General features: G+C 47.4%; 1 protein-coding gene across 5 annotated transcripts in view; it reads left to right on the forward strand.

Annotated features, from left to right (window-relative positions):
- Positions 1-6,223: 6,223 nt before the first annotated feature.
- C11H1orf21 (chromosome 11 C1orf21 homolog) overlaps positions 6,224-21,051 on the forward strand; it is a 70,005-nt gene continuing 55,177 nt past the window's right edge. For 2 of the 5 annotated variants that reach the window (XM_015869834.3, XM_085511207.1), the window contains exon 1: positions 6,224-6,372. The gene's annotated coding sequence lies outside the window, so the exon portion shown is untranslated. Of the gene's footprint in view, positions 6,373-11,144; positions 11,321-15,255; positions 15,381-20,679; positions 20,828-21,051 lie in introns of those variants that run through there. The other 3 variants (XM_085511203.1, XM_085511204.1, XM_085511205.1) reach the window with 3 other exon arrangements.

Below are 21,051 nucleotides of genomic sequence, written 5' to 3' on the forward strand. Positions count from 1 at the left end.
TGTCCCAGCACTGCTGCCATGCAGATGTGATGGAAGAGCCGTGGCCAAAGGCTTAATGCCTTGATGCCGACAGGGAACCCAGCTTCCCCACCAACCTTCCCCCATCAGGACAGGCTGTTTATCAGGGACCCAGCTCAAGCCCTCCTGGGCAACTCATAAAGGCTTTGTGAAGCACTTCTGGTGGGATCAACCCCAGATCTCTTTATTAATTAAAGTGTTTAAATAATTCAAACATGCAATCTCTTGAATTTCCTTTGCATGCCCACCTGCTCAAGAGCTGCTATAAATTATGCAGAATAATACAAAAAAGGAAGCCAGGGTACAGCCCTCCCCATCACCTGAAGGCTCAAATGGCTCTGCAGCACTGTGTGACCCCAAGAGCACTACCCAGCATGGCTGGATGGGGGGAAACTCATCTCTGGGGAGGATGGGGTGCCAAAAGCTGCCAAAGCTGTTGCCAAAATGGTTGCAAAATAGATCAAGGATTTGAGAACTGGCCAGCAGTTCTTGCCCATTAACCCAACAGGTAGAGGTAGCTCAGTGAATGCTGTGGCTACGCAGTGACATCTCTAACTTCTGTGCAACCTGAAGCAATAAAGCTAGTTCTCTTTGCAGAGCATCAGTTTCTCCCTCAGACAAGTTTCAAAGAGGGGTGTTCAGCTACCTGAATGCTGAGTTAACTTGGGTATTTGCCAGCTTCAAGGGTTCATATTCACTGCACCTCGAGCTGCTTGGAAGGATGCCTTTCATGTAAAAAATGCCATCTTTAACACTATGTTTTACTTACGTTTTATTGGATAAGCTACACGAAGAGTCTTTATTTCTAGAAGTTTATTTCACCTCCCACCGGCATCCAGAGGAAATCTGGCGGCAGAGCCGAGGTAAATTAAAACTGACTCTGAAAGGGGAGGGTTATTTTTGTTAAGAAAATTAGTAAATGCCTCTGTCAGAAAGCTGTGAATACCAGAAAGGGCAGCTGCTTCACGTCAAGTAGAAGCAGTGTATTATATGAAGGTATTTGGAGAGCACATTTCAGTCGCCATTCCAGGCTCTGGTTGTGAGAGGTGCCAGTGCACAAACTGGGAAGTAACTGGGAGCACTGTGGAAGCAGGCATGGAACAGGTACAGCTTTGTGAAGAAGAGGGAGGCAAGCATTCTTCCTTTTCACTTTTAGCAGAAGACAAAGAGCAGCAGCAAAGTGCAGCAGCAGCACCTCCACTCTGAGCTGAAAACACAAGTTCCAGATACCTCATGCATGAAATGAACTCTGTTTAGATCTAATGCAAGGTTGAAATGGGGGCTCCCTGAGTCTATCAGTCAACCTTCCCTGCAAAACATGTCCTGAAAATGGACTCATTTCCAAACCCAACGTTGCTGAGTTCCCTTTTCCTGATGGTTATTATCCTTCCCTAACTCTTTACAAGGGTAACTTCCTTGGAAATGCCTGGAGCTTTACCAAATGTTTCTTTGCCAAGTCTACCCGATCCCAGTGAGATGACAATTGCTCAGGTGAGTCACTGCTAATGCTAATCCTTCCTTTCCCACTTTGTTCTTGGTTTTATACATAGAGGCGACAGCAATGTGCATACCCCTAAATGTCTGCCATTGGATCGCTGGTGCAAAAAGCTCAACAGTAAGAGCTCTTGGGAATACATTCTGGCAGGACTATTTTGCCATCACTTTTGAAGATTAAAAAGATTAAATGATGAACAGTAACACGTGCAATAGTGGTAGTTTAAGCAGAGTAGTATACAGTAGGTGTAAAACAGCAGGGGTTACTAGGTGGAAATGGAGAGCTTTCGGTAGCAAAGTAACCACCTTTGTCCAGTGACCCTGCCCTGCAACCCCTACTGTGAACAGAACTGTCGATCCAAGAGAGGATGTTTAGCTCTGAGGTTTGAATTCCGATTCTCTGTAAGCAGGCAGCTCTCCTCTAAGCGTGCTGCCCAGCAGAGCACTCAAGCCAAGAAGAAATGACCTTGTAACTCACTCCTTATTTTCTCACAGATATGTCCTAGCCCAGCTCAGACACTGGTTTTCCTTTTGGCTGCGTATGTGCAGATGATGGCTTGTGAGTCATTTCAGAAAGCACATCTCACATCCATCCAGAGCTCTGGGCAGCTTTCCTTTGCCTTCCAATCTTTTATCCTCTGCAACTGAGTCATCTTCCGTGCTTTCTGCAGTCTGGATTAATTCCTTCTTCGGCATGTGGGATTTTCTCTCCCACTCTTCCTCCACATACTTCTAGAGCAAGTCATCTTGCTTCCCTGCTTTAGCTTTTCCATCTCTAACAGAGCAATCAGTGCACTTCCCTTCCTCAGAGCTCTTTTAAGAAAAAAATAAGGCTTCTGTCGGCAAGATATTGTGATGACTGCCACAGGAAACTATGTAAGCAGCATCATTCATAGCATGCTTTTGCAGGAGTATCAGCGAATGAATAAATGCTCTTTCCAGCAAACCACATCTCTGGAATGGAAAATTATAGTCACAGCAAGCAGATGCTGCCAAACAAATATGAGCTGTTCTACAGACAGCATTGGTGTGGCAGGTAAGGGGCAAAAACTGGGGGTTCCCACAGGGAGCTGAGGATTTGAAGGTGGAGCAGAAGGAGGAAGAGAAGATGTTTAACAGGCCAAGGATAGACAAGCTGTTTTGGGTGACAACCATGATGAGGAGTAAAGGCTGAAGGCACTTCCAGCACCTAATTCAGGGATCAGCCTGAGATTATAGCAGGCAGCTCTGCTGACTGCTCCTCCTCTGCAGCCCTGCTCACAGCATAGCAGCACAAAGCACAGCCTCCCAAGAAAAGCTGCAGCACTATGTACAGCGCTGAGGCTCATAAAAACACCATCCAACTTTCCACTCAGCACTGGGACTATGCCAATATTGACCAAACCACTGATGCTATTAAATAGACTCCTTTTCATTTGAAATGCAAACAAGTAAATATTAGTGCTACCTCTAATGAGGCTTTGAGAATGCACATACCTAAGAAAATACTCATGACCCTTTTTAGAGCGTACAAGGCGTAGGGGGATGATGATGTGCTGTATCTCAGCCAGATTAGACTCAATTATAAGAAAGCTAAAAGCAGAACACAGACACAGTCCATGCTGGACACTGGTTTGCAGATTGAAAATGATATCGGCATGTTTTGTATGCATGCTTCATCTGTATCTTTTGAGTTCAGAGATAAGGTCTAACTATCTACTAACTACTTTCCTGGCCTGCTGCAGGGCAGATTGGCTAACAGTCTACCACTCATCTCAGCCTACAAGGTTTATGTATTTATAGAGCATCTTGGAAAAGGTTTTGTAATTTACGTAGGATTTGCTGCTGGAGAGGATTCTGAGCACCTCTCCTACAATGGAAATAATATTCTGCATATATTGTTACAAACCCCCTTTGTAATACTGCTTTGTAGTACACAGACTTCGTTTTATTGGCACTCATGTTGAAACAAACTGTAATGCTACGGCTTTGCATCTTCAAAGCGCTGCTCAAATGTAGCACAATAAAACTTTGCACTGCTCAGGAGAGGAACCAAGGAGTATTTATCCCTGACTCATTGGGGACTGAGCAGCCGAGGCACTAAAGTTGATGCTATGCACAAAGAAGACCAGCCCAGGCTGTGCTCCGGCTCAGCCCACAGCTGCTTTTCATCTAACAGTCCTGGTCGTACCAAGAGAAGAGAAGGATCCTTGTACTTGCAAAGAAACCCTAATCTTCTGAAACACAACCTTCAGTGTGTAGCAGGGAGATGTTCTACCCACTTTTGGAAGTTACAAGGTCCATGCCTGGAGAGGTGGTGGGTGCTCCACTCCTGGAGGTGCTGAAGAGAGAAGAAGAATAAGGCAAATGCTTTAACACTGCAAAACTGAAACACAACACATACAAGATATTACTTCAACCAAGCTACATCATTAATTGGCTCTACAACTGATGCTTCTCATACATCTCTGCCCCGCAGATAATGAGAAAAGTCATACTGGGCTATTGCCTCAATTCCTCTCCTTGCCTCAAAGCTACAGAGATCATTAAGAAAAGGGTGCCGGCAGCATCCTCCCTGGCTTTTATTGGAAAAGACATCCTTCTTTCTATGAATTGTTTTCCTTCTTCCTCAAAGAGAGGAACTTCTGAGTATCCTAGAGAGCAAACAGGTTTGTTTCGATAAAGAACTGAAAGCAGTTCTTTGAGTAATGACTGAAGCGGCAGTATTTCCACAGATCTCCAAGTTGAATGGTGACAGTTCTGGAGGAGGAAGAACAAATAAACTCTAACAAAACAGACAAGCAAGAAAAGCGAAACACTTTATGTGATTATTGAGGGAAAGCTGCCGAAAATGACAACGGAGCCTTAATAAAGATGACAGAATTGCCCCCTGAGGATGGAGTTCGCCTCGTGTAGTTGAGACATTAGAAGTTAGATGCTATGTTTGTGCTCATCATCTCAATGGAAGCCTCCAGGAACTCACTGGTTTCGTCTTAAGATACTCATCTAAGAAATCAGCCTCTGGAGGTTCTTATTTCCATCCCTGACTATTTCGCTCCACTGACTACAATGTGAACATGGATAACCAGCTGCCTCTTATTTTCTATAAAGGTGCACAGTAATCATTATTCCAAAAGAGCTCAGCGTTTTGGATCAAGTTACAATTTCTAAGGGATCGTATCTTTGCCTTGATTCAAACGCAATTAAATTCTCTGCATAATGACACTGAATGTTTTTTCTTTATTTGCTCAGCTTGGAAATTAAAAAGAATTAACAGGCAACGTTGTACAATGAACTAGAGCTTCTCTCCCATATGGACAGCACTAGCCTGAAGTCAGTGCATTTTCCTTTCAGTCTGAAAAGCAAACAGACTAATCCATTTCGTTGTAATACCTTTTCCAGTGCATGAAAAGAAGGAAGCTGTGCCAGCAGTTAAAAACAGCCTATGAGCCGTGGCTGGTAGCTTTGCTTCTCAGACTCTGTGCCACTTACTGAATCAGTTTGCCCCTGCCCTCCTGTCTATAAAAGAGATGTCAGTATCCGAGACCTCAGTCTAGCAGAAGCTGTGCTCGTGTTTAACTTTGTGCACAGTTCTTTGCTGAAATGCTGATAAATGCCTTTGGGTAGAACACAAATGATGATGACTTCCCCACACTGACTTTTACTGTTTGGAGCAATCCTTCAATTAGTTAAGAGCTTAGAATGTGTTTTTTTTTTTCTGGTGCATTAAATATATGAAAAATCTTCTCATTGTTCATTATTATTTTAAGCACTGCTTTTTGCTTTATGTTCTTGCAAAAAGGATTTTCAAGGGCCCAAAGGATTGTTTTACTTGTAACACTCATAAATCTCCCTATAGTAATAACGGTCTGGAAATGCTCTTTTGTGAATGGAAGCATTCTATAACATGTGAGTGGTAGAACCTGCCATGTCTGCATCCACATTGGGAGATAAAAATACCAGACTATCTTCACCTTTCCATAATGGTGAAGGAAAACCGTCCTCAGATGTAAACACCTCTGTCTGGGTTATTGAAAGATACTGATGCTGTAAGTGGTAAAATAAATGTATGCTTGCCAGAGCCTTTCTAGTTCACGTGGCAGCACTGCTTGGCAGAAACAATCTGAAAAAGCCATATAGGCCTCACCTCAGCCTCCATCTCTTTGAGACAACAGCCATTTTCATGATAAACAACAGACACTGCCTGTGTTCTGATGGTAAACACTTCAGGATCCTGCATCCATCTCAGAATCACAGCACAGCCTATGCAGCATCCGCAGGTCTGTGGGACAGGGCAGCCCTGCACTATTACACAACACAACTAATACCATCCCTATGATGGATCTGTGATGAGGTGGGAAGCCACGCAGAATCATCCCAGATCCGCGAGGTAAAGAACATGTCACGAGTTATCCAGTGAATGCAAACCATAGGGAATATGGAGGAGAGCGGGGAGGGCATGTAGCCGCAGGATGGAGCGGTGTCTGAACGTAAAGCCAGCTGGCCCCGAGCTCGCAAGGGCGGGGATGGGATTTCCCGGCTTCATCATCACTGGACCAGCCCAATGCCTCCACGTGAACACACACGTCCTTTACACATCCCCGGTGCTGCGGATAGCAGCGGCCTATGCGCTCGTCTCCCCCAGAGCAGGAGGCGAGATGAGGATGAGGCTCCTCCCCTCCTTCCTCCGCCCCCCGCCCCGCCCCGGCCCCGCCTCGTCCCGCCCCGTCTCACCGAGAGGCCGCGTAGCGCCCGGCTGTTCGCACGCTGGGTCGGAGCCGCCCGCTCCCCCGCGCCTCCTCCCCGTCCTCCGCAGCCCGCGGCCGGCGCCCGCTGACGGCTCTCGGCGCTGGGGGAGCGCTGCAGGGCGGCGGCGCTGAGGTGAGCGGCCCGGGGGCGGCCGGGCTGGGGAGGGCAGGGCGGGGGGCAGCGCTTCTCCACGGAGGCCGGGCCGAGCCGGGGGGAGCCGAGCCGCCCCGCGCCGCCGTTATTTCCTGCCGTGTCCGCTCCCGCTCCGCGGGCTGTGTTGCTGTGTTTTATTCATGGCCCGGCTGTTGCGGGCGGAGCCGAGGCTCGGTTGCAGGCCGGGCGGTGGTGGTGGTGCCTTGCAGCCCTCCGCGGGGAGCCCGAGGGATGGCGGGTTGCGAGCCTCAGGGCCGCGGATAGAGCAGATAAACACGGCTCCTGCTCCTGCTCCGTGGGGCTGGCACCCAGCGCTCAGCAGCGGTGGGATCCGTCGGCACTCAGCGCCCAGCTCTCACCTGTAGGTGTCAGCCCGGGGCCGGCGGAGCCTCATCCTGCCCGAGCTCCCCGTGCCCTCTTCAGTCCCCGTACCCCCAGTCCCGGTGCTGGACGCAGCCGTGGCCCATTGGGCCTTACGGAGCAGATGGTGAGCGTGGGGCTCGGCTGCTCAGCTCCCCGTCCCTCGCAGCTGAAGCCCGAAGGTGCCGAGATGCTTCTGGGCCGGGGCTGCGTGCTGATGCTCGGCTCTGCTGAGCGGAGCTGAGCCGTGGGCAGCGGTGGGCTGGAGCTGGTTGTGTGCTGCAGGAGGCCGGCTGCCATCAGCGGGTGGTTTTGTGTTTGCCCCAGTGCTGTGTTTTGATTTCTAAGGAGCTGATTGCAGGCTGCTGGGAAGTGAGAGATGCTGAAGCGCATTCCTTGCCCTCTGCTTTCCTGCTCACCTGGCCTTTGCCTTCCCAGTGCCCCGTTTGTTAAGGTTGCAGTGGAAATGCTCTGCTCAAAGCTCTGAGTCTATCTGGATTTGGGTTTCCCTCCCCGCTGCCTTACAGCCATCACCAGGCTCTGTGCTCCTGAGCCTCCCATGTGTGGGGGCTGGAGGCGTTTGCCCTTCGGTACACGCTGAGCGTGTTGATATCGTTTAACCATATATTATCCCAAGCGTTGTATGATGAGGCGGGTTGATTTGTGTAAGACTGTGGTGGCGTAATCCAGCCACAATTATCGTGTCTAAAGAGCCTTCCAACTATCGCTCCGTCTCGGGTGGTGCTTTGTGCGTGTTGATTTCCAAAGCGGCGTGGGCAGGAGGAGCAGTGCGTGACCCTGGAGCGTTCATCAGCGAGGGCTGGTGCTTTAAGCTGTAATGTATGGGTGTGACATCACGTGGTCGATAAGCTGCGATGGGATCTGCCATGTCAGTGATGCCCTTTGTTTATTATGTGCGTGCGGTTACTTGTTTGGAAAATCCATGCTTATCATTTCCTTCCCCGCCTGCGTGATAGCTGTGAATAAGGCAGGAGGGGATGGATGTTAATTGCACAGTTGTTTTTTATGTCTGGAAATGTTTTGCTTTAGCTCAAGCCAGCAGCTTGAGCCAGGTGTGAAGTTATGATGTGGCATCTGTGTGCTGCAGCCAGGTGCTCGTGTTTTCTCCTTTCCCTCTAGTTCCCAGTGTTTGTGAAGATGCGGGGTGCTGAAGTGAGCAAATTGTGCTAATCCATCCTGGAGACGACGGCAGCTCGGTTATTTAAGGCTGCTGTAGTTTGTTATGCAAGCAGATTAGCAAAGGTTGAAATGATCATTCAACTTTGGGTTGTCGTCGTGGATTAGAGTGACCGCTTACATCAGAGAGATGTGCTGCGGTGAGCACACAGCAGGTATTTGACAGAACACAAGGGATGGACGTGGTGACAAAGTAAATAGGTTCTGGTAAACCTCTCAGTGCTATGACATGCTTCTGTATTCCGGGAGCTCCTGTAGTGTGCTAGATGAAGCACGAGCAAAGTCCTTGCAGCTTCACTTAGATGGTGAGCAGAGGCCACCATGGTGCCCAGGGTGCTCAGGTGGCACAGCCAGGGGATGAACGATGCTTGGCTGGAAGCTTTCAGAGTAAGAAAAACAGCACTGCAAACTCATTTGCAGAAGCTGGCAGCCCCTCAAGCAGCCCATTTCAAGTTGGCCATCCTCGCTTGTTGCGTGGAAGAGGCGTTGCTGCAGGAGGGATCTGTGGGCTTTTCTCCCCAGATCTGCTCAAAGCAGAGGCAGTACCACCGGTGTGGCAGAGCTGAGATGGGAACTGGTCGATAAAAGGGGAAGGTGGGAGATTGTGTGGCGAGGAAGTGACTCTGACACGAGGAGCAGAGGGAGCTGTGCGTGTGGAGCTTCGCTGGGGATCCGCTCCATGGTGGAGCTCATAGTGCAGCCATCTCATGCAGGCTCTGGGGCCATAAAAGCGGGCCTTGCTCTAAAAATATCCCGGTGTGCCATATGCCTGCTGTTGTTATAGTATGTGATGGCGTCAAGCCATAGGGGGAGCAGGGAATGACTGACATCTGACAGCCAGTATTCTGGAGGCCTTTGTGTCATTGTGGAACCTGAGCACATCCAACCTGCTCTGGGTCAGGCAGCAGTAAGGCACCTTCCTGGATGCTGTCCTTCCATCCTTCTGCAGATGGTAGAGCAGCGCTGTATTTGGATACACATCCCAAAATATTCTGGTAAGGGTTTTTTTGTTTGTTTGTTTTAATTATTGATACTTATTTCCTTGCTGCCTGTGTTTAAGCGGGCATCTAATTGCAATGGGATTTCACAGGCACTTGCAAATGCGTATTACTGTGCTGCTTGCTTATCTTCGTGCTGTATAACATATTTGGAGCTGAACGTACACAGGCACATTTTGGGCATGCTGCAGTCTGGAAAGGTACTTTGGGGAGCAGGTAAAGCTGTTCAGGCTGTGTAAATGTAGGATGCTCAGGGAGGAGGTGGTGTGTGATGTGAGACGGCCTTAAAGTGACTGATTGCATTTCTTCTACTGGTGCTAGTCTGCTTTCACTCCAGTTTATGAACAGATTGGTGTCTTCAGGTCTGTGCTTTGAAGGAAAGCAGTTGCTTTTGGTGAGCTGTTATATTCAAGGGGTTAAAAGAAGCCCTCCTAAGGTTTGTTCATTTCTTTATTGTTCTGGCAGTTTCTGACATCCCGTTGATTAGAATGGGTGAAACTTTCACTTTTTAAAGAAAATGGAAAGTGTTTCTTTCATCCCTTTCTACAGCTGTTGCACCTTTAGGCCAGTACAATTCTGACTGTAGTGGGGAGAATTTCAGCTTGCTGGTTTGCAAGTGGGATAATAGTAGAGTGACCAGACAAACACTCTGCTTTAAAAATAGAGACACTTACATAACGATGCTATAGAAAACAGCCAGGCATGTGTATGGATAAGATCTTTGCTGCAGAGTATTAATACAAAGCATCTCCTGCATGTGTGTCTGCTGCACCTTGCTTCAAAGGGAGAACGAGGGATAGTAGCCTTTCTGCCTGGCCCTGTTGTGGAGCACTGCTTGTGCCTGGAGCTGCTTGCAGGGAAGCTGGTGTCGGTGTGTGGTTTGTGCTTCAGGTGCTTCCAAGAGTGAAGTTAAAGGACTGCTGCTAATGAAAACTTAGGCCTCATGAACGTGTCTGAAAGAGCACTGGGATCACATCAGGGTCTTTCTTCTTGTTGTAAAGTGGTTTCTGGGTTGTTTTTTCTGTCTCTCTAACAGAAAGCAACAGACTTTTTTTTTTTCCAGAGTTGATGGGTAAAAAGCGTGTTTGCTTGCAATGCATATTTAATAAGAAGAATATTACAGGATCTATATATACCCAGGTGGCGTTTTCCCAGGAGGGTGTGTTGGGCATTGAGGGCTGTAACTATGTTGTTTCTAACCAAAATTCTAGCCCTGAACTATAAATACCGTCACCTCACCCTCAGACTGCATGAAATAAGACGTAGCTGGAACCCGGTCGTACGTCAGGACATGAAAGGACCTCGGTGAACTTGTACTTTCATAATAAACAAGGAGAAGTTTATCCAAGTTTGCCTGCATAAAGACAGCTTTTCATTCAGCGCAGAGGGGAGGGACTTACCTGTTAGATCTTTCTCCTTCCTATTTTTATCTCATCTCTTTCCAAGTTTTTCTTAATAAAAGCGGGACAACTTTAACGTAGTTGTAGATTTAACAAACAGGCCTCTGTCTTCTAGTCTCGTAGCTAATTAGATTAGCAGAGCCTGTGCAGTTTGGGATACTGGGATTCTCTCTTCTGTCCATACCCAGCTTGCACCCTCTTGCCTGTGGGTCTGCTTGTCTTAGCTGTGTCTTGTGAAGGCAGCTGATGTGCAGTAAGCGTGCTGATGAAATGTGCAGGAGCTGGGGCTCTGCTGCAGATGGATTTGCTCAGCCCTGCATCTGGAAGCCACCTCCAGCAGCAGCAGGATGCTCCAAGGCAGGAGTGGATGGTGTCTGAAGCTGTGGCTGGGCTTCCGCTCATGGGCAGGCATGTGCTGCTGAAGGACAGGGTCTGCTCTCTTCTTCCAGTGCTGTTACACTTGTTAGGTATGCATGCAAGAGCTGTGGTCTGGTGGATGCCCGGAGGCTCAGCTTTCTCTTCTGAACCTTTATTTTTGCAGGAATCTGAAAGAGCAGAACTGCAGCTGCTGAATAAGCCAGACCCAATCCAGGGGAACAGATCTGGCTGCTTTCCCCTTCACCTACCTCAGAAGTGTGCAGAGGGGGAACTCTTCTGGGTATTTGGGAGATTTCTTATGTTTGTGGGTGAAAGAAAAGGCAGCAAGGATTTTCTAATATTGTCTCTGTTGCTTTTTTTTTCCCACTCAGAGTTCTTAAGCAGTTAGTTTTTCCTTATGATGTATATATCTTTTTAGTTGCTCCCTGGTTGTCAAACACGAGACCTTTATCACGTGAGGGTGGCTGGCCTGTGCTACTGCAGTGAGAATCCAAACCTCCCGATGAGTGGGACCACGAGATAATTTCTGTTGGTTTTCCTTTCACAAAAACAAAAAGAAATGGTATCCCTTCTGCTTCAGTCGTCTTAGATAAGGTATGGCTTTGAGATTAAAAAACCCTGATGTTGGTGGGGGGAGGGAGGGCATTTCTTTTGCCTCAAACGTTGCAGCAGAGGATACTAATTAAAAACAAACAAATTAGGGTTGGGAAGGGGAGGAGGGGGGTGCCTTCCTTTGCCCTCACAGTGAAAACTGGAAGAGCTGCAAGAATGATACCCGCAGGCATTTGAGCAGAGACAAATCAGCCCCTGGTTGCCCAAAATCTTCCTGCTCCAGACTGCAGAAATCTGCCAGGAAAGCTTTTGAAATGGCAAGAGCCGGTCTGCGTGTGGAGCAGATTGTGTACACGGCACAGCCCTGAGCAAAAACGTCAGCAGCACAGAGCGACTGTCATCCCCAACACCAACAGACAGACTCCATCAGCTTGACAGGGCAGCAGCGGATGATGCAACACTAATGGGCAGATTGAGTTGATTGTCAGCTGAGGATGCAGGGTTTGTTTATTACGCTCCCCTCGTGACAGGAGCTGACTCTGAGGTGGATTTTCCTATAGCATTCCGTATCTTTGGCAAGATCGAGAGTATTTCCTAAAGCATTTGGAATAAGGGGCCTCAGGCTTAGTAACAGCATTTGTGAGAATAATAAAACATTCGGCCTTGTCAAGCTACGCTTAGTTGTGCATTTATTTGGGGATTTTTACAAGCATAATGGAAAATAATGCTTTTGATACTTCAGTGGGATTTGGAGGACTGAATTTCCCTAAGACATGGAAAATCCCAGGCTTCCTGTTGTAGTTTTTGTTTGCATTTATGTGCTAGTCTTTGAACCTTGTCTCTTCCTCAAGAGATGCTCTGGTGTTAGCAGGGAAGTAGTTGAAAGGCCAGTGCACTGAGTGAACGTGAGCTGGAGCTTCCAAGGTGTGCTGGGAGGTGTGTGGGGACCTTATGGTGTAGGATTCTTTGGCGTTAGAGCAGAAATCTGTGGCTGGACCCTGGAGAAGGGCTGTGCAGCTTGTCCTGCCCTGCAGTGGTCCATGAAGTCCAAGTCTCCTCTTCAACCCAAGTCCAGAGATCAGGCTGATGTCTTTGTGACTGCCTTTTTCCCTGTGCTTCCTCTGCAGTTGCTTATTGTTTGGGGAGCCGTGGCCTTAAAAATACCTCTGGAAGTGAGCAGCTTCCCAGAAAGTTGTTAGAGACTTAATACTGCCATTCAATGAGCTTTGTGAGTTACCTGGAACACGAATAACAGCGCTGACGACTGCTTTTCAATTATTAATTTTTGTACAGCATGTTGTTGGCTATTTAAGGTTGTTTGTTGGCTATTTAAGGTTGTTGTCTATGCAGAGTGGCTCCATAAAATGCAAATTGTTAGCTTCAGTGTGGGTCAGAAAGCACTGCGTGCTTCATGCAACTCTCGTTTAAAAGTGCCTTCTTTGTTAGCCGAACAACTTAAGTACCAGTTGACTCTTAGCAGTGTCAAAAACACAGTAATTCTTACCAAGTGTAAATAAAGCTTCTGGGCTTTGAACTATGACTGCACGTTTTGGCTGGGAAGCTATTTTTAGGCCTCAGGCACAGCCCGAGGCAGGGGGACGGATGCTATGCTCCTGGAATGGCGTCAGCCTGGAGGATGACTCAGTCACCCAGCACTTCCTCATCACCAAGGTAGGGATTCGCTGCAGGTCTGTGTCAGCAGTGAGCAGCCGCCCGCCCGCTGCTGAATCAGCCACCCAACCATGTGTAAAGCTGTGCACCCAGCCCGGCCTGCTGCGGCCCTCCCAGCTCCCTGCCCACCCTGTGCTGCCTGGGGTGTGGGTGCATGGTGAGCCATCCATCCTCTCCTTTCTGCTGGGCTGCCAGTGCAGATCTTGTCCTCGCAGATGGATATGCCATGTTTGGTGTTTGGATGCGGTTCCTGTTGAGTCAAGCCTGTGTATTGCCCATGGGGTTTGGTGCAGGGTGCTGAGTTTGGAGCAATAGCAAAATGGCCAGATCAGCACGCTGCTCTATTGCCGGTGGGGAAAATGGGTCCCAACCCATGTGGCCCTGCCCTGTTCTCCTTTTCTAGGCAGAACAGGTTGGGCAGCAGCGAGGAGGTAGAAGAAGGTGGTGTTTGCCAAGGATGCTCATTAACCCAATGGGCAGAGGACTCCTGGTTTTGTGGTAGAGGAGGAGGACTTTCTTAGCTCCTGGTGTTATCGAATGATTAATAAAAGGAATATGGTTGCATGGCTGCCTTTCTCCTTCTGCTTGCTCTCCAAAGCTACCCTTAGGTGCAACACTTCCTATTTTAACACCTAGTTTGGACATAAAGCACTTGGTTCTGGCTATGTAAGTGATCCTACCACTGTCACAGCTAAGACTATGAAAAAGAACAGCATGTTCATGATAATATCTTGTGCTCTCTCTTGTACCCTTGTTTTCCAGCAGCTCCCACAAAGGCACACAAAGAGCCACTTGCATTTTCTTGCCGTCACAGCCCTTTCCTTTTTCCGAGGAGGGGGCAATACCAAGTTAACTGCTACATTCCCATGCCTGAAACCAAATATGTAAGAACCGAGGCACTTGTGAGGCATTTTTGCATTTGGCAGCCCACAGGAGTGGTGCTACCAGCTTCCCAGGATGTGGCCTTTCCCAAGCAGACAGTATGTGTTTGTGGTGCTCGTGAGAGGTAGCAATGTAGCACTAGAGGTCACGGGTGGATTCATCACATCAAGGAACCCATCCAAGGCCAAATGTATGCGGATCTTCTTAGCCTGTGAGGTGATTCTCCTTTTGATGTCGGTGGTGAGTCTGAACATCCTAAGGAGCAAATGCCACAAATGAGAAAGGAGGTGGCCCTGCCGACTCTCTGCTCTGAGGGCTCCTACCTGGTGAATCACATGCCCTGTTTGCTGCTGGGCTTTCTGAACAAGCATGGTGGTGGCCTGTGTGCTTTTCCAGACATTCAGTGTCCTTTTCTTCTCTTTCTCAGCTATAATCTGTTAGTTCTTTCTCATTTCCTTCTTACAATGCCAGTGATAGCTCATGAACTTGCTTGGGATGCGTTCTATACAGAAATAGATCTCATTGCTTTGAAAATGCTGTGTGTACTTGGCTGTGGGAAAGTGACCGGTGTGCTTCACAGTCTGCTTCTTTGATGCCAGGTCATCAAACACCAGCTCTTATGCTCTGTGCTGAGCAGACTTCCTAAGAGTGCAAAGCAAGCTGAGGTGTGCTGTGTGGGAGTGCTGATCTGGCCTCAGATTCAAGGGGAAAAACAGTGTTGGAGGAGGCACAAGCACCTTGCTGCAGCCTCAGACTGCCCAGCTGGTTTTGTAACTCCGTCTGAATGTCAAGGGAGGAACAGAAGGCAGGAGCTGTGTTTGTATGGTAGTATGTGCCTCTCAGTGCTTGGGCTCATGGTTTGGATACCGGTGTTTTCATTGAGGCCTCCTGGAGATAAACCAGTGCATTTGGTGGGCTTAGTTGGGCACTGAGGATATGCTAGGACAACATTTAATATTGCTTTAAATTACAGTTTGCTGTACTTACGTGGCTTTTGGGGGGTCTGTCCAGGTTAGTGCTGAATGCATCTGCCTTTAACAATAGCTCCATTCATGCTTGTAGATAGAGCTGGTTTGTGGCACGGTGCTGATGTGGGAGCTGTGGTGCTGCTGGGACTGCAGCTTTCCAAGCAGACTCAGTGCAACCAGAGGTGTCCTTGTGGCATACAGTGTGGCAGGACTCTGTTTTGTGCCTCGAAGTGGGGAGAAAATCAGAAAATAGACCCTTTGCTTGGCTTTGGGGCATCTCCTTGTCGTGAACAGAGTGAAATCTGGATTGTTTTTCTGAACCCTTTGATCGACTTGAATCGTGGTGGCTTAATTCAGTTCTCCCAACTGAGAGATGTGCTTCCCAAGGACTATTTTTAAGTCGGTAGTTCTGAAGAAGAGCATTTCCTGTTCCTGCCTGCAGCCAAGTGTTACTGCTCTCCATGCAGTCCCGGGTGCGTTTCCCAGTGCCTGCTGCTGAACGATGGAGGCTTTCTGCTGCTAATAACAAGCCATTCTGACTCGTTGGTCATGGAAGGCAGAAGCACAATCAAATATTGTGGGTATGTTAATTTGTTTACATATAGCAAAATTATGTAAATATCAATGCAGATAAGATTCAGGCCCTATGTGTGCTTTGCGTTCAGTGCCTTGGAGGCAAAATTTGATATTACTGAAGTCACGGAGCTTAGTAACTGTGGGATTTAGCTTCTGAATGTTTAGAGATATAGTGGGTTTTAATGCTGGTAAGTGCTTTAGAAGGAGGATTTCTGGTGGCTTTTGGTGGCTATTACCATGAAAGCCATAATCATGGATATACAAAAGGGCACAGCAAGCTGAAAGCATGCCCTGCCAACCCTCTGACTGCTGTGAAAGGTGCATGGCTCCCATACCCACCCTGCTCTTGGGTGCTCTGCTGCCCTGTCTGCAGCCTCACATAGCCCGCCACCTTCTCTGTGCATGAACAGGGATATAGGAGATGTTCCAGGCAGTGGTTGGCAGCACGATGTCCAGCACTGGAGGTGTGGGCATCACTAGGAGCTCTCCCTTAGTACTGTTGTGTACAATAATTGCTTTCTTATCACTTTGGGGATCGGGACAGATCCTGGGCAAGTTGTTTCTGTGTCATCACCATCAGGGGTCAATATCAATGAGAAGAGAAATGGCATGGAGAGTGGGCACACTGCAGCTGCTCATAAATGTATGGAAGGAGATGACAAGGCAGAGGGCTGCAGGTGAGATGTGAAGGGCAGAACAGCTGGTAGCATGAGGCTGGAGATGTGGGCAGGAGGAAGTGAGATGCTAACAAAACCTCTGGGAGGCACTGACTGTTGGGAAGGATTGTGTAAGGGAACCCACATGGTTTGCATTACTCTCTCAAGGTGTGTGGCCAGGCAGTCAGGAATGATAAAATGCTTCCTTCTGTTCTTTCCATGGTGTGCAGCGTGAGTAAAAGCCTTATTCCAGAGTGAGAGGCTCTGGATCAGAGGAGTTAAGGGTAAGTTGAGCTGGCAGAAAGCCGACTGTTGGGGTCCCTTTCCTTCTGCAGGTGGAAGTGCAAGCACTGAGCCTGCCAAACAATGAGGGCAGAGGCTGCAGCCAGGCGTGCTGGTGGCAAAGCTTGCTCTTGGGCTGGTCTCCTGGTGCTGGTGGCTGCATGAGGCACTGAAACGTGGGTCTGGTTCTTTTTAAAGGCAGAGATGCAATTGGGCTGTGTTAAGCTCAGAGATTTGTCTGTTGAGTCATGCAGAGCAACATCATAAGGTATGAGCTGGGAAGAGGAAGGAAAGAATTTGGTGTGTGGTTCAGGCTTCTTTGCAGTGCTGGAGATCGGTCATAAGGTGAGAACTGCAGTGAGTTTGTTTAATGCACCTTACTGACTCTTCCTGTCTTATTTTTTCAGGTGTAAACACTAATGTCCCACTTAGCAGGAGCTATAGTTTGTCTGATCTCTGCTGGTGCCCAGCTCTTATTCCCTAAGCTCTATCTCCCAGTAGTGACCTAAATGCAGGTGTTATGTCCAAATAATCATCACCTGCAGTAAATGTCTCCCTGATGCTCAGGAATGCTGCTTGGCACTCTAGCATTTGAAACTACAAGGCAGACAAGTAGGTGTGTAAAGGTGAAGCAATAACAGCAAGATAAAAGGAATTATGTTTGATTATGGTATAGCTGTATCTGGTCCAGAAGTGTGTCTTTGCGGGGAAACTAAGGATGAGGATTTGTGGATGAGCCTTTGCTTGTTGAATGCAGGTTGGGGGTTGGGTACAGGAGGCCATAGGCTAATGGTGGCACTGCCAGGCGTTGGGAAGCAGTGCCTGGCCCTTCAAGCAATGACAGTGGGAATGAGCTTCCTCCCCTGGGCTTGGGAGTTTTGCTGGTTAATATCCTCAATGAACGCATGCTAGTGCAGAAACTTGTTTTCATGTGTTAATGATCTGTTTTGGTAACAAACTTATTTTTAGACTTTCAAGCTAGGAGAAAAATGAACTTGTGGATAGGGTCACTTCAGATGGCACTTTTTTGCTTCCCAATGCCTGCAGATAGCACTCTTCCCCAAGTTTTTCTGCCCCTTCCTTATGCACTGTAAATCAGAATACTATTCTTTTTTCACCAAATGGAACCTTTACGATAGGTATTTTCCTACACAGACTGTGTTCTGAGCCAATTGATAGCACTAGTTTTCCATGTGGATGTGTCTGCATCCGCATTTTTTCATCTTGGAAGCTATCACGTTATTTGGAAGGGACACAAAATGGTATTTGCCTGGCTGTCAGATTCAGTGGTGGTGGGCCATCTGTCGTGCACTGCTTAGATGCGGGCTGGTGGCTGCAGGCTCCCATCTGCAGCTCCCACCCAGCTCTGCTGCTCACCCGGTACCATGAGACTGAGCAAAATCCTGTTGGTAAGATGACTTGCACAAAGCATCGATTGCTGTGAGACCTGCTCAGCTCTCAGGCTACTTAGTCATGGTATCCGCTGATGCAAAAGAAATTGTATACTATGTGCAGATGTGAGAGAAGTGATAGTGTAAATGTGTGCACTTGTGAAAAGTAAGCTAAAGAAAGGCGTATGTCTCTGCACAACTGTGCGTGCTAACTAATTGTATTTGCAGTTCTGACGTTGGTTATTGTAGCTTTGAAATAACTAGCAGGAGGTATGAAGGTACAGAAGATAAACAGATAGCCAGTGTCCCCTGATGGCAGCACGACTAGTCTCCGGACAGGTGGAGCTGATTCCAGGTTTGGTACCTTTCGCATCTTCTGAGATGACTGGTGGTTTGTATGCAGGTTGGATTGGATGACAGTGGCTGTGGTATCTGCTTTCAGAAGTGCACATGAGCAAGCAAAGAGAAACCATGGCAGCAGTACAGATTTTGTTTCTTCTGGCTCCTTTTGCTTTACCTTGTGCACCAAACGCTTCCCCTTTACTTTCACTCTTCCCCTCCTTTAAAATGTGTTAATTGGCCTTTAGTGAAAAGATGTTGGTGCAGAGCACTTCAGAAATGAAAGCCAATCTAAACGTTGGGGGGTTGTGGATGGTTATGCAGCACTTTGGGTGATGTTCAGAAGCCTGAAGGAACTGCAGCAGCAGATCTGCCCCAGCAGCTCGCGTGGGCTGGCGTTCTGGAAGCCTGTTTGGGTTGTGTTTTCTGTGTCAGCAATTGCCCGACTCTTGGTGGCTATTAAAAGGCGCTTTCCTTTCTCCTTCTGCCAGCTTCGGGATAGAGCAAACTGGAAGCAGAATGTACAGATAAGTGGAGGCTGAAATGAATATTTAAGCATTTCTAGGTTTATTTCACTGACAAACTCACCGCTTGCCAGAGCCTTGCCAAATGCTCTGAAAAAGGAGCAGAAGAATGTAAAACACAAAGCCCGCAGCATTTGATGAGTTTGTTCAGTTGTTTCACCAGTGACTCATCTCCAGAATGATCCATCCATTTCCCTCTTTGCATGTATATGTGGGAATAGAAATCTGGCAAAGGTCTCGGAGCCACCTACAAAATCCAACGTCCTCTTTGATTATTACTTAAAGCAGCGGAGCGTCTTAAGCCTGTAGGGAATTTCAGGAGTTATGCTGACAAAAGATGTTTACAGATGAATCTCATTGGCTTTTGTTCCACACCCTCTATTTTTAGGGTTAGAACAGAGGAAGAAATAGTAGGTATGGCTTTCTTTTTCTGTTGTTCAGCTGCTAGAGGTTCTGCCTGTGGACAGGGTTGTTGTTTTTGAAGCCGCAGTTGTTAGGACATCGTAGGACATCACTTTTTCCTTTCTGTGCATTGCAACTTTGGCTATCTGGCCTGAAAATTAAAGATCAGCAGTGCAGTGTGCTCCTGCTTCCTGACACGGCTGCTCAGAAAGCCAAGTGCTCCATCTGGATTTCTCTCCCGCCTCTACTCCTCGTCCTCCGAAGGCAGCAGCCAGCACAAAAGCAGGAAATAGGGATGATAAAGTGTGGAGAATGGAAGTGCTGAGCTCGGGAGGCCAGAAGGAAATGGCGTTCTGGTTGCAGTGGTGTTTGTTGTCAAAAATGAACTGGGAATGAAAAGGCCACAAACGCTTAGGGAAAGGAGGTTCTCTCTTTAAATGTTTGTGACTCTGCGATGTTTCAATAAAGGTTGTATTGAATGGATGCTGGCGTGTTAGTGAATGCTTAGGCAGTATGCACAGACTGCGTTATCTAAAGGATTCTATCAGCATGTGATCTTCATGCTGAAGAGAGCGATGGCTGGGATGGGGGCTTCTTGTAAACTCCTGTGTGCTGTGCTTCTGCATGTGAAAGCTGCTGCTGACAACCAGTAGTGCATTGCATGGCAAAAGAGATGGGAAGTGTGGGCTTTGGAGAAGGTGCTTCAGCAGAAGGCTGAACCAAAACTGCTCCGTTTATGCCCATTCAGCCTTTACGTGTTGGTTTGGTCCCATGCAGATTTCTTATAAGTCTGCACGGTGTGGTTACAGGCAGGGTTTGTTTTAGAAGCTGCGTGGAACAAGTGGGGGTGAAGTGTTGTATTTGACTGCTGTTTGACATATAGCAAAGAATATAATATGTCTTAAGTAAGAATAAGTTTCTAACAAAAAGCAGTTAGCCATCAGAAAATAATTAAATGTATGGGAAGCTGTGGAATTATTGATTAGGAGCATTGTCTGGGTTTGCAAAAAAGAAGCTCAGCTTTTAGCAAGAGAAAGTTACATTTACATGAAGATCAGCATGATTTCATGGTAATCAGCTGATTACAAGGGAGCTTTCTGTAATAAAATAGCTGCCAGCAAAAGTGCAGGAGAAAGTTAGGATTGCTTGGTGGAAGACTTATAATTATATCCTACTTCTTTCAGACAGTGCAGGTAACAGTTTGTACCATGTTATTCTCATTGGCCATGGAGAATATTGAGGCTGGGGGCAAAATCAGTGCTTTCCTTCCCAGCTCTGGATGTCCCCAAGGGCACAGGGCACTTCAGCTTGGGAGCTGAGGGCAGGATAAGAGCCCCAGAGCCCAATGGAAGCTGTGTGATGGAAAACAAGTCATTGCTACCCTTTTATTTTCTCTGTGGTCCTTTTTGTACTCCATAGAAAATGTTCACTGTCTGTGAGCAGGTCTTTTTCTCACGGATGCTTGGTATTTTTTGCTTTGCGGGACTTAAGTTCTTTTTTCCCTATGTTACCTACAAGAGACTTATGAAAATATAGTGAGATCCTGCCCAGTGTGTTTGGGAAGCTTATTATGTGAGGCAAGTAGAGATGGAGTGAAACAGCCACTGGTGAGCAGACTTAGTCTGCAGAACAAGTTGTTTGTGAGAGAAGTTGAATAATGCTTGGGTTTGATTTTGTTTTGCTTTTCTTTGCTTCTTTGGCTTCCAAATCAGAGTTGAAAAATACCTGCCAACTATAATTATCTTACTGGAAGCTTAATTCAAAGCTTAATTTTACTGGGAGCCTGAAGGAAGGGAGGAGGCTGGATCTGGAGAATGGCGTCCTACGTTGAATGATGGTCGCGTCAGATGTACTTAAGGTAACTCAATAAAATAAACACTTTTGGTCATTCTGGTCATTCCTTCAAAGTTCTTCTCCCTGTATTCAGTGAACTCCGTGCTTGCTCCGTGTCCCTTCAGTGAAGAGATTTAAAGTCCTAAATCTTTCATGAGGAGTTCACGTGGTGTGCATGCCTCTCTGCTTTTGCTCTCTATTGCAAAAGCACGCAAGGAGTTGTATTGCAATACTGATCTCTGCAAAATA

Source organism: Coturnix japonica, chromosome 11 (genome assembly GCF_054131305.1).
Source record: "Coturnix japonica strain WE chromosome 11, WE-NBRP24, whole genome shotgun sequence".
Taxonomy (NCBI): Eukaryota; Metazoa; Chordata; class Aves; order Galliformes; family Phasianidae; genus Coturnix; species Coturnix japonica.